This window comes from Propithecus coquereli, unplaced genomic scaffold (genome assembly GCF_000956105.1).
Source record: "Propithecus coquereli isolate 6110/MARCELLA unplaced genomic scaffold, Pcoq_1.0 Scaffold71, whole genome shotgun sequence".
Classification (NCBI taxonomy): Eukaryota; Metazoa; Chordata; class Mammalia; order Primates; family Indriidae; genus Propithecus; species Propithecus coquereli.
Window position 1 is genome coordinate 5,447,407 of NW_012153174.1, and position 12,991 is coordinate 5,460,397.

The window sequence follows — 12,991 nt, forward strand, 5'->3', positions numbered from 1 at the left end:
TTACATTAAATTGGAATTAATAGTTTGAACACTTAAGTTTCTATAGTGGGTCAGTTTTTATTTTTTTTCTTCATTGCCAAAGTGTCCACAATGAGCTACAATGGTTTACTTTTATAAAAATATAGTTGTAGGCTGGGCATGGTGGCTCACATCTATAATCCCCGTACTTTAGGAGGCCAATGGGGAAGGATCACTTGAGGCCAGGAGTTCAAGACCAGCCTGGGCAACATAGCCAGACCCTGTCTCTACAAAAAATAAGAAAAACTAGCTGAGTGTGATGGTGCAGGTCTGTAGTCCCAGCTGCTTGGGAGGCTGAGGCAGGAGGATCACTTGAGCCCAGGAGTTCAAGGCTGCAGTGAGCTATGATTGCACCACTGTACTCTAGCCTGGGTGAAGAGTGAGACTGTTTCTCTAAAAAAAATTTAAAAATAGAAATATAGTTGTGAAAAGTAAAAATCAAACACAATGAACCACCTATTTATACCAGTCGCCCGTACCCAGGGTAGCCTCTTGGACTTTCCCATAACTGGGAGAGAAACAACAGCTATATGTGGTATTTCTGTTCGTTTCAATGCCTTGGCACTACAGCCAGCTTATTTCTTCATATAATGGGGTCAGTAATAGCACTCATCCCCGTGGGGTTGTGGCAGAGTTGAAAGGTATTCAAGGAAGCCAGGCAAGACCGTGTGCACCTAGCTACTCAGGAGGCCAAGGCGGGAGGATCACTTGAGCCTAGGAGTTTGAGTCCAGCCTAGGCAACACAGCAGACTCCATCTCAAAAAACCCCCAAAAAACATAGATAAAGGTATAGAAAGCCCTTCTCCCTCAAGCCCTGGCACATCCATGAGCTTATAATAAAGTATGATCATTAAAAGCCAGGCAATGATTAGAACCTGGGCCAAGATTTTAAACACAAAAGAAATAAGGTGGAATGAGAATTGGAAACCATTCTTTGGACTAAGCTTGAAGCCAAAGCAGACTTATCAAGTGACACATCTGTGCAGTCGCAGGACACTAGAAGTGGACTAGGAGGTCCCTTTAAACTCACTCTAGGAATTTAAAAACGAAAAAGAAAAACCCAGAAGTCATGGCTGAATCCAAAGTTATTTTCTTAAAAATGAAGATGGCCAAGATGCTGTAAGATTGAGGAGAAGAAAAGGAGATGGTATAGAAAGACTTTACTGTGCTTCTTAAACTGTGTGCCAGGGCACTCCAGGGTGACACAGTGAAGTCACAGGGGGTGCCCCAGGATATTTCAAATTTTCAAGGGAAACGTAATGACATCTGTCAGATACCATGAAAGCTACTAGCTCAAGGTGTTTGGTTTCAACATTAGATCATACTATATTCCTTTCAACAACACCATATCTTTGTGAAACCCAGTTTTCCGGTGGTTGCTACGATAAAAATAAGCAAATATCTCCTAAAAATCAGCAGGGAACAGAAAGTGAGGATGGTGGTGTCCAGCATGATTCCAAGGGCTGAGAAGTTGTGTGGCAAGGTGTATACAGCCCGTTAGTGAGTAATCGTGGTCATTTAAGAATTACATAAAAATATTATTTTTCTTTCACTGTACATGCATTATTTTTTCAATGGTACTAAGTCGTTACAACAAACACTATGTTGTTTGACCTCACAACTCACTCAATAGAACTCCTCTGTATTTCTTCTGCTCTTGGGTTGCCCTGAAGAGTCAGGGACACCCAGAGTGCTGAGAACCAAGGTTTGGGAAGCTGTGAGTGACTAGCTTTTTTAAAAGTGGGAAGCAGCAGACAACAGGCTGGGACAGAGCAGGTGGGCACTGCAGCTTGACCGCGCAGGCGCCAGGGAAAGAGAGGCAGGTCTCCCGGCACTGGAGGCCCACTGTGTAAGGGGAGACTGCTGATTCTTGGGGAAGATTAATGTCCTAGGGGCCAATCCCCACTCATTTCAGAAATTCTTAAATTACTTAAACAGCATGAACAATTTTGTTGAATTTCCATCTTTCTCGTTGAAACTTTTTCATTTTTCTCACCATCTTAGTCATCCAAAGCTCAAAACCTCAGTCATCTTTGTCACTTCTGTATGGGATGTTTGTTATTAATTAGAATCAACCCTCTCTCAAGTCTCGTCAGTTCTGCAATATAATTGCGTTTCTAGGCTTAGGAAAAGGCATGAACGGGATAGATACACAGTGAATTTGATTTTTTGCCCCTACATTGGTCTTCTTTCTTTACTAAACCCTACAAGATACCAATTGCCAAAAGATCCCTCTCAGGTATGACCACTCCGGTTGCTGCAGTTGCCTCCTAGCTGGTCCCCGCAGCATCGGTGTTCCCCCTACTCTTTGCTACATTCATCTTTATGAATTACATTTTCATCATGTTACTTTATATTCAAAATTCTTCAGAGATTGCCTTCCACCTATTATTTACATGATTAGAGGAGTTAACACGCTGACGCACACAGAGCCAGGCTCAAAATCGTGACGTCCTTTACCCTGCGCTCCCCACCTACTCCGCTCTTACGTTTCTCTGCAGCATCGTAGACGGATTTACCTATTTTATCATCTGTCCGTGTCTCGTAAGCTCCCTAAGAGCAGGGATTTCTGTCAGTTATATACACTGTCGTATTGCCGGTGCAAGGAACAGTACTCAGCATGTGTGAATGGTCTATAAGTATTTGCGGAATAAAAGTACCCAGTAGAATAAATGCTCAATAAACGTTAGAGATTATTATTGCTATAAGACCATCATCTCTAATACTGCTGCCAGCAGCACTACCATTGCCAACAGACCAAAATCAACCTGCCCCTCATAGCCCCTCACAGCGTTGCTCGACCTACTTCATCACCCGTGTTACTCCAAACGTAAGACTACCACCGACAGATACTTCTATAATCCATATGATGGTCTCCTCCGCCTTCTCGTTGTGGCTCACGTGTGTTCTCACCCATTTATGCAAATCCCAGCTGTGCTCCAACATAACTCAAAACCCATCTTGCCCGGTCTCCGGCAGCGCCCATCAATCTCTCTTTCCAATTTCCTCCCTGTACAGTCGACGGGGGACTTAGTAACAAGCCCCAGGACATCTCTTACAGGACAATCTTTACGTCTGTTATGTAACTCTTGAGCTAACCATCACCCGTTAATGTGTAAGAGACTGAACCCTCTGAGGGCAGATATGTCTATCTCGCCTCTTTGTAGACCACTCACCTCCACCACCAACACGGCTACCTAGTTACCAACACAGCAACAAGACACCATTTGTTGAATTGAAGTGAACTTAGAGATCCGTGGACTGTATTTTGTGGTCAGTAGTAATTCTGTAAGTAGAACTTATTTTTTCTTAGCTACAATCTATTTGGTTTACAATAGGTGATTAATAAATGTGAATTCCCAAAATTGGTTTAGTTTCAGATATATCTAGACCATGAAGACAAGCAAAATGCCCCCTATTAACCGAGAATCTATGACCGATCAAAGAATTTGAGCTGAAAATCATTTACTTTAAAAATTAATTTTCCTGGAGTAAAGTAGTAAAGGGGAAATTGGGTCCAACCTGTTTCTTCCACTTATTAACAGCCATATAAAGATCAGCAAGTTACTTAATTAAACTTCATTTTCCTCGTCTGTAAAATGTAGATACTACTCTTCCTTCACAGGTTACCGTGAGGATTAAATGAAAAGGCCTATGTTAAATGCTTCTCCCAAAGCAACTAAACAATGTGCTACTTTCCATTTCCTTCCCTGTCCTTCGAAACAAGGAAAGCTAGCATATAGTGACATTATCATTATACTTTAGTGAAGGAAGGCTCCTGCCACCTTCTGCACAAACAAAATTGTTAAACAGAAATTGCTACGGAGGCTTTGTGATGTGGACTCTGCTAACAACCAAGGCACTGCCGTTTTCACAGCGACCCAGCTCATGGCTCACACGCCCCCAGCTCCGCCTGAGTCCTGGCCCTCTGTTCACTTTGCTGAAATTTAAGTGATCCGGATTTCAGGTCTTTCCCCAACTCACACTGGTCTCCCTCAATTAATCTGCTAAATCGTTTTACTGTATTGACAGCCCTCGCTCACCTACTTGGCAGGAAAATGAGTTCTGTACTTGCAGATATTAATATTTCTCTTTCAATTGGCAGTGACGTTTTTTTCTCCGATTTTTGTCACCGAATGAGTAAAAAATGAAGACTTTTATTTTTCAGCCTCAAGGCATGTTAAGTTGAAGAAGAGATGGAGAGGCAGAGTGGGACACAAGACAAAGCCGCTCAGGCCCTTCACTTTCCCAGGTGGACGCAGAAACATAGAGCTGCCTCTGAGCAGCTTCTTTGCCAGTGTGTGTTCAGTCACTCTGCCAGCCCCCAGGCCCAGCTGCCCCTTGGATGCCTCCTGGGCCAGCCTCCCGCTGAGTAGGAAAGGGACTTGGCCTCTAGGGAGGATTAGGTTTTCAAGCAGCCCCAGGAGGAGGAAGTTACTTGTTCCCACGGGCCTGGGTTTTTCTTTTTGTGGGTGTGTTTTCTCTTTCTGAAACCAGGAAGCTAAATTTGCCTAATGGTTAAGCCCAAAAGGATTACAGATTCTTTCTTCAAGAATCCACAGTGGCCTGTGGTCTATCCCACCCTCCAAGTTAAAAATCAGTCCATTTCCAAATCACCCTGACACAAGGGACAGTTTCCCGATGCCCCAGTGAAGCCTATCGCAGTCCGTTATTTTTATGAAAAGGACTACATTAACAGAGCATTCATATTTATGTTTCTCATTCTTCTCACCCAAACTCCAAAAGTGCAAATGCCAAATTATGTATATCTCAGTTTCCTAAAGGAAAAAAACAAAAATTCAAGGCCCCCCCCCTTTCTTTTACCCCTTTTAAAGAAACTACTATTAGTTTCAGATTCTCACACACTTAACATTTTTCATATTTCCCTTAATTGGCCCTGAAGACACAGCAAGTTTTGCTTTTCTTGCAATAACTGAGATCCTCTTTCTCTCCTATCATTTCTGCTAAGAACGCGTTCTCCCTTGGTAACACACCCCGACATTCAACCGTACTTCCTGTCGGGAATTTTTGACTGATGTCATTTTTGCTGCTGAAGTCCACCTTCCTAGGTGTGACCTCCACACGGGTGGAGAAGCCTCACCTCAGCCCCAGCACACCCCTTCGTGGGCGCCCGTTGGAGAGGTCAGTTAGGATCCTGCAACTGGATGGCCCGGCGGTTGTGTTTGCCGAAGCACTATGGGCATGGGCTAAGCCTGAACCCCAAGCTACTGGTCAACCTTGGGAAGTTACTCAAGCCCTCAGCCTCAGTTGACTCATTTGGAGAATTAGGATATTGCCACCGGCCCCACAAGGCCATAGTTAGGATCCACTGAGATAACACACTCAGAGCACCTAGCACCCCCTCGGTCTGGGAGCGGTCTGGTCAGTATCACACATGTGTGGTGACCTACCAATGCCTTATTACTCCTCAGCAGTCCTTTCTAGAGCTGTCATTCTTAATTCACTTAAACACATTTTTAGCTGCGCTGGTTAGAGCAGCGTATTCTGTATTTGTCCTGTCAGTGCAGAAGGCAATGATTCAATGATTTTTATTTTTTTTTCTTTTTTGAGACAGGGTCTTGCTCTGTCACCCAGGCTGGAGTACAGCAGCCCTATCACAGCCCACTGCAGCCTTGAACTCCTGGACTTGAGGCAATGATTCTTAACCCAAGCTGCACATTAGAGCAACAGGGGAGCTTTCCAGAAAAGTATACACGCCCCGCTCTACCCAGACAAGTTAAATCAGAATCTCTGGGGGACATGCCTGGGCATTGGTATTTTTAAATCTCTGCAGACTTTTCCATGGTCATAAATACGGTGAAGAAAATAAAAGCGGAGTAAGAGGGGGGTGGGGTGGCTAGTCCAAGAGGCCTGTGTGAGCTTCCGCTGAGGTCTCCACGGAAGGAAACCGCCACGCAGAGTGTCACACTGGAACCAGAGAGACAGAGCGGAGGCAGTCTGAGTCGAGACACCATCAATGGCGAATCCACACGCTGCCGCCCGCCCAGACCACCCTGGTCCCTTCTCATCGCAGTCTTGCTTGGTCAGCTCTTCCTTCAATTTTGTGCAATACCTCAGCTTCCTTCAAGTAAATTCCCCATTTTTGCTTAAGCCAGCAAGAGGAGGTTTCCATAGAAACCCAAAGAACTTCTACGAATACAACACGTCATGAAGTTTAAATTGGTCTTACTTACACAGTCATGTTTGCCAAACATGGAATTCAAATCAGGAGATTTGGAGGGAATCTACTACAGCCTCTGCCACTGAGTATCCCAAACATAATTCCTTAACTTTTTCTGGGTCAAACAAAATATCCATCTCATTCAGCTCTAATTCTGTGAACCTTTGAATCTGGGATCATTTTCACTTCTTGAGCATAAGCTAGACACCCTGGACACCGGAGGAGTAAATGCGCCGAGTGTGCTATGACCCAGGCTAAGGGAGGACACCCAGCAAGGTGTATTTAGGGAACTCTTCCTTTCCCTGCTAGCTCTTTCAGGTCAGGCTTCATTTGCACTATCGTCCCCTCCCCCTGCATTCCACAAGTTGGACAAAATGTTATTAGTGTGTCCAGGATATAAAAACTTTCAAAGAACAGTTTCAAAATAAAAACTCTCCCTGACCTCAATCATCACCCCGAACTGACAGAAATCTGACATTTGATTTTTCTGTCTGATAGGACATGTGCACACACACAGCCCGCAGTGGCATTTAATTATTCCGTGTGGTGTAACGAGCAATGTTACCGTTCCCACTCACTGCTCTAGGATGCAGACAGAGGTCAGCCGGGGCTCTATTCCTGGGGGAGCAGGGAGAGGCGTTGTGGAATTCAGTATACGATGAGGGATTTATATCTTCCTTCACATCTGGCACAGGAATCATCATCAAAGACAGGACACCCATTTAGAACAATCGTCCCAGCATAACGGCTACATCACTGCACGCAGATGTAAATACATGTCTTCCTTGCAGCTGTGATCTACTTTGGCCAGAGCACTGTCACATTTGGAAATCAGGCATAATCTTTTGAAATCACCCAAAGTAATCTGACAAAGTTCAGAAGAAGTAGAAGGTTAGCCTTAGAAGCACTACTTTCAAGTTGGAAAGCAGGGCTATTTAACAGTATACAATGGGAAACGGTCTCATCAGTTCCAATTTACAAACATTAAAAGCACATTAACACTGAACACATTCAATATTTCTCTCAATGTTCTCCCTTTCTCCCTTGAAAACACAAATGTCTCTTTAAAACCAATAAAACACTACTTTTTTAGCCAATGATCAACTCAATAGTTTTTTTCTGAAGATTTAGTTAACAAATGGAACTATCAAGAGATAATTTAGGCCGGGCGCGGTGGCTCACACCTGTAATCCTAGCACTCTGGGAGGCCGAGGCGGGTGGATCTCTCAAGGTCAGGAGTTCTAAAGACCAGCCTGAGCAAGAGCAAGACCCCGTCTCTACTAAAAAAATAGAAAGAAATTATCTGGACAACTAAAAATATATAGAAAAAATTAGCCGGGCATGGTGGCGCATGCCTGTAGTACCAGCTACTCAGGAGGCTGAGGCAGGAGGATCGCTTGAGCCCAGGAGTTTGAGGTTGCTGTGAGCTAGGCTGACGCCATGGCACTCTAGCCAGGGCAACAGAGCCAGGCTCTGTCTCAAAAAAAAAAGAAAAAAGAGATAATTTACCATAAAGTAGAATTACCAAACTGATTTACTCAAAGTGCTGTATTTACTGAACCTAAGATACCTCTAATCTTTATACCATTATGTACTATTTTTTGAAAAAGAAAAAGAACAGCTACTCTTTTAAATATTAAGATACCATTAACTATGAATTCAAAAATATAAAAATATTCATATTTTACAATAAGCACCTGCTTATTGAATATTCATTCCTTTTGTTTGAGGATCATACTCTCTGTTCTGTTTTATCCTTAAATGTCTCTCTTTTTTTTTTTTTTTTTGCAGTGCTGCTTCACAGAAAGTAGGGAGAATTTACTCATTATTAGTTTTAATGGACTTGAGTAAAAAGTAGATCTTTTCCCCATTTAATATTGAAAGTAAATAGTATTTGAAAAGCCAAGCACGTGATTTATTATTAGGTAAATATATTATCATCATTTCTAATCCATGCTGAATGTTTTCAAAATCAAACATTGCCCTGACAGAAGTTGATAAAAGCTAACATTTACTTAACACTTACTATGTGCCTGGTAATTAACATGGATTATTTCATTCAATCCTAACAACAACCCATCAGATACTATTATCCCCAAAAAGATGAGAAAATTGAGGTTTAGAGAGGTAAAGCAAAATTTTGGAACTGGAAAAGACTTAAAAGGTTATCTAGACCAGCAACATCACCATCTCTGGGGAACATGTTAGAAATACAAATTCTCGGGCCCCACCTTAGACCTGCAGAATCAGACTCTCGGGAAGTGGGGGTGGGGGTGGGGAAATCTATGTTTTAGCAAACCCTCCAGAGGATTCTGATGCCTGCTAAGTTCAAAAACCATTGATGATCTAACCAGCCTCCTTATTTTACAGATACGACAGTGATGTCCAAGGTCCAGCAACATGGACATGATGAAGTGAAAAAAATAGAATTCACAGCCTTCAAAATCTTAAAACTTAAAGATCCAGGACCTCGAATATTAATACTTTATTGTTTGGTTCTAATTTCACAGAAATATCTATTTTCAAAAAACTTGAATTGAATAAATATATTTAAACAAACTATAGTTAATATAATTAAACCTGGATAGTGAGGCTTTATGGTATCTGGAATTGCAGTGTGCACGTTCACAAAACATCAGGCGAAGGACCCTAAGAGGTGCAACGTGGAAGGCAGGCAGCATCTAGCTCTAGAATGCCAAGGGATTGGGCAGCTGCAACACAGCATGATGGAAACTGAAATAAGAAGATAGATTTTCAAAAGGAAGAACAGATAACAGATAAGGCTTTGACACAGAGTGCAGCCACAGTCATCAAGCCACGGTTAATATGATAAGTATTATAAAATGGAACTTTTTCATCTAATTAACAAAACCATTTATACTGTCCTAGTCCGATTGGACACTATTAAATTATCCTAATTCAAAGCAGGTGAAACCCCAAGCACACGAGCAGATGGCTCAGAGCCAATTTCAAGTTCAATCGACCCTGAATCCCATTTGAAATACATCCACCAGCATTGTTCACCTTTTCTACATTTGTCTGAAACTTGGCTCCAGTGTTACAAACAAAATTAATGCGGGGAGCGGGGGAGTGAAGAGAAAAGCAACTTCCTAGGCCTTTTTATTTTACCTATTAAGTAAATCTACTGGATATTGTTTGGAAATAGTGTTTTCAGACAGAGAGAGAGAGAGAGAGAGAGAGAGAGAGAGACATGCTGATGGAAAGAGGGTACATGGAATATAACCACTATGGCGATTCTATTACCTGGATTCCACCAAGACTGCTAGCAATGGAGGCTCAGAGGAAGGTCCCAGAGCTCGGGCTGGTCACCGACTGCACGCAGACTGCCCCATCACGGCAGCCTGAGTCCCTGCCCAGTCCCTCTCTGAGCTTGGAAGGAACCCAACACTTCTCACATTAGCAAATAAGAACATTCTCTTCTTCTTCTTCCACTTTCACTTCAAGGGAGCATTTGCACCCTGAAGTATGGGGGTCATCTCAGCGTATTTCATGCCAAGTACATAAAATGTTTATGGGGGGCGGCAGGGCTGGCCTCTGCCGGACACATTCAGTACCCCATTCCCGGAGAATTAGTGGCAGAGCCCCGATCCTCTCCTCCACCCCACTGACCTAGCTCACCGCACCGGCCCTCACAGGAACTGTCCTCCAGCTCCCCGACCTGGCCTTCCTTTTCTCATTTTCTTTTCCCATGACCTTTCACACACCTACCACCCCCATTCTCCATGCTGCATGCTGCCATTCGGTTATCTTTCCAAAAACAACTACAATTTTCTCTCCCCGGTTCCTTGGTGCAAGTCACTCCTCCACAATAGCCTATCTCTCTGGTTTTATAAGCTGCTCATCTCACTGCAACCGCTCCTCCGTACCAGCCACGCGGAAAACCAAGGCCCCAAGGCCTTTCATGCAGGAGAACCAACGCCCCAAGGCCTTTCATGCCTCCTGCTGCCCTCGCACCTGCTTGCTTCCCCAGAACACCCCACCCCGTGAGCAACCACCTTCTTGTTTCAAGATAGGAGGACTACTTGAGCCCAGGAGTTCAAGTCCAGCCCAGGCAATATAGCGAGACCCCATCTCTAAAAGTAAAATGAAAGATAAATAAAATATTTACTTTTTATTCAGCAAGAAAAAAAAGAAATAAAAGAATTTATTTGCAATTATTTCTCCAGCAGTCCTTCAAAAGTCTCCTTTACTTAGACCTTTAATATGGCTGAAATTCAACCATTACAACTTTAATCCTTTTGCTTGAGAATTTGCTCAGCATTTTCCAGATTTGCCAGCTCACAAGACCAGGGTGTTTGTTAAAAATACAGATTCCTGGGCCCTGCCCTAGGTAGACCCCCAAATTAGATTCCATATGGGGGTTGTGGGCATGTGCATTTATAGTAAACAATGCAGGTAATTCTTACACTAACTTGACTTAGGCAATACTTGTGTCTCCACTAAAATTTGAGTACCTTTGGGAAGAAAGCAACACAGCAAACTTTATTAACTATTTATGCTTTAATGTGAATTATTTGGTAAAATCCTTTGCTAAAAGATTTTAATGGGATGCATTAAAAATCACAGCATCACAGAGAAGATAACTAGTATAATGTTGCTGCTTTCTATTAAAAAAAAGATTTTAATGGAGGAGGTGGGGAAAAAGAAAAAGATCATGAAATGTGTCCAGTTTTGATTTTTGCAAAACGTATCTTGGATATGAGTCTATTTTACATCCAACCCCTTTGTAATCAAAATACTTACCTAATAAAGTGGCTTCAACAGACAGATCTCCCACTAACTATATTATATGATTTGTAATTTTTGATAAGGAACATAATCAATTTTTCTAGTGCTTAAATGCCAATAATACCAGCTATGGATCTAATTATGGAATTTCATTGCTATATAAAAAATAGAGTCAAAGTGAATAAACCCATTACACAAGGGCCATTGTAAAAGAAATTATAATTTTTATAGTCCATTTTTTAAAAAAGATATGTCTTTTTAATCAGGAAATGCAATATCACAACTGTGTTTAGGTACCCTTGTTTCTATCTCAGAATATGAGAATTTCTTATTTGGGTTAAAATTTCAAAATATACTTAAGTGCAGGAGTGTCATGGTCTACCGATAGTGTTAGATTTCATAAAGGTTGTGCCTAAGACACTTTTGAGCCTGGTTTATCTTTTTTTGTTGACTGCCCACATAACCACTTCAGTGCAAAAGCTGTTTTGTTTCATTATGCCTGGCCATGCATCCTTAAAGACGCCTTGCAAAAGAGGCACAGGCACGCTGAAATCGTCTTCAGTCCAATTCCTTTGAAGTACATGTATTAATACCTGTGCCACCTTTTCTCAGCAGCAGCCTAGCTGGGGCTACGTGTGTATTTAGGTGGTAGCTTGCCCCGGAGGTAATGCTCTGAGTTGCTTTTTTCTCCTTCCACGTGAACAGGGAAACACTCAGTGGAGGGAGAGAGGGGAGAGGGCTAGACGGATGTGGTGGCCGATGGAACAGATCACAGTGATTTCGAGCTCACTCAGAATCAAACTTCCACATCTCCACCTGGACGTCCACCACACCCCACCTCACCACTAACACGTGTCCCCATCCCAGGGCACTCACAACCACTTCCCTCCCATCTACTCCACCTCAGCGAAGGGCACCACCAGCTGCTGAGGTTTAAAGCCGAGAAGTCATCCTTGATTCCTGTTTTTCGCACTCTCCAAATGCAGCTCCTCAGCAAGATCTTTCCATGGACGTACAAAACTGATCTCCTCGGGTCGCCTGCCACAGCCACCTGGGCCTGGGCCAGTGCCGGGCAGCTCGTAGGGCTCTGCCCCTAGGGTTGCCAGATAAAACGCAGGATGCATTTCACATAAACAGCAAATCATATAAATATGTTCCAAATACTGCACAAGACATACTTATGCCAAAATGTATTCATGGCCTACCTGAAATTTAAGTTTAGCCTGGCATCCTGTATTTTTATTTCCTAAATCAGGCAAGCCTATCCACTCCCACAATCCCCACACAGGCAAATCTTTACTGATTAAAAGCCTCCCACAGCTTTTTTAAGAATTTAGCATAAGATTTAAGTTTTTTACCTAGGCCTTCAGGGCCTTTGCTTGGAGAAGTTGCCCTGTTGTTCTCTCCAACTCCTCTCACTGACTTCAGCCACAGAAGCCTTCCTTCTTCTCTACAGACACCCAACCTCATCCCTACCTCAGGACCTTTGCACTTGCTGTTCCCTCTGCCTGGAACCCCTTTCCATCCTTGTCTTCCAGAGCACAGCTGGAAGAGACCCCTGCAAACCAACCTACCTAAAGCAGCATCCACCAACACCCACACATCCCCTATCCCACCACCTGTTTGATTTTCCTCAGAGCTCTTAATCCAACCTGAAAGTATTTGTTGGTATATTATCTTTGCATCCCACTGGCGATGCATGTACCATTAGAGCAGAGCTGTGTCTCTTTTGTTTTGTTTTTCACTGTCTACAGAGCACATGGAACCAAAAGTGGCATTTAATGGGCCCTCAATATTTATCACATTTAATGATGAATGAATGAATGAGTTTCCCATCTGTAAAATGGCTGTCTTTCCTTTTGTATCTTCAACTTTTTTTTTCAACTTGTCGACATCCCTAAACTTTTCCTACACCAGATTCAGATTTCTTTCCACCAAGTAGCGAATGCACATTGCCACCGGCTGCCTGGTGCTGCTGGGCCCACGAGTTGAGGGTCGTGGAGATCGTTGTCTCATCTATAGACAAGCGACAGCTGATACAAT

At 43.0% G+C, this 12,991-nt stretch overlaps 1 protein-coding gene across 3 annotated transcripts in view; it reads right to left on the reverse strand.

The window, feature by feature from the left end:
- The window catches only part of LYN (LYN proto-oncogene, Src family tyrosine kinase), a 115,414-nt gene that overhangs the window by 77,506 nt on the left and 24,917 nt on the right, over positions 1-12,991 (reverse strand). The window contains exon 1 of one of the 3 annotated variants that reach the window (XM_012661448.1): positions 9,464-9,485. The exons of the other annotated variants lie outside the window; for them this stretch is intronic. The gene's annotated coding sequence lies outside the window, so the exon portion shown is untranslated. Of the gene's footprint in view, positions 1-9,463; positions 9,486-12,991 lie in introns of those variants that run through there. 3 annotated transcript variants of the gene reach the window in all.